The sequence below is a fragment of the Penaeus monodon genome, chromosome 19 (assembly GCF_015228065.2).
Source record: "Penaeus monodon isolate SGIC_2016 chromosome 19, NSTDA_Pmon_1, whole genome shotgun sequence".
Classification (NCBI taxonomy): domain Eukaryota; kingdom Metazoa; phylum Arthropoda; class Malacostraca; order Decapoda; family Penaeidae; genus Penaeus; species Penaeus monodon.
This window is the reverse complement of record NC_051404.1, coordinates 36,453,148-36,453,722: the sequence shown is the minus strand read 5'-3', so window position 1 is coordinate 36,453,722 and position 575 is coordinate 36,453,148. Positions and strand designations below refer to the sequence as shown.

The window sequence follows — 575 nt, the reverse complement described above, 5'->3', positions numbered from 1 at the left end:
CTTGGGCATTCTGAATCCATGACCCTTAAATGCAAAAGAAGAATCCTCTCCACTACATTTTACAAGGAACCTGGACTTAGAATAAATTAAATAACTTTAAAAATGGGGGGGAGGGGAAGGGGGATTTAGACAAGGGCTATGAAAACCCCCTGAATCATTACAAAAAAATCAATATTTAAGCATGGTTTATCGTTTTATGGATTCACTGTAACCTGGGCAAAAGGGTTTTTAATGGGGGAATGAATGAATGGAAAAAAAAAAGGCATGTGCATGACAGACTGCCAAGTAACAGGTCAATAACAAATGAATCACACTCCTTCCTGGGAGAGTGCATTGATCCTGTTGGTGCTCTGGCGAGGGCCAATACAGCTCCAATACACATTTTCTTAACACTACAAGCTCTGGTAACTTAATTCCTCTATTGATTAACTAAAACTCTTTATCTAGCCTAAATATGCATTGAAGTTTGCCTTATTTTGCCTTCCTGAATGTACAGCCACCGCAAAAGTTCAAGGCAGCGCCACTGTTACACATCCCAGTGCTTTTGCATTTACAAAACCAACAGTAATAGATGT

The 575-nt window shown here is 39.3% G+C and overlaps 1 protein-coding gene across 1 annotated transcript in view; it reads right to left on the bottom strand.

Moving 5' to 3' along the window:
• The window catches only part of LOC119585203 (cathepsin L-like), a 10,716-nt gene that overhangs the window by 2,348 nt on the left and 7,793 nt on the right, over window positions 1–575 (bottom strand). The gene's annotated exons all lie outside the window — the stretch shown is intronic.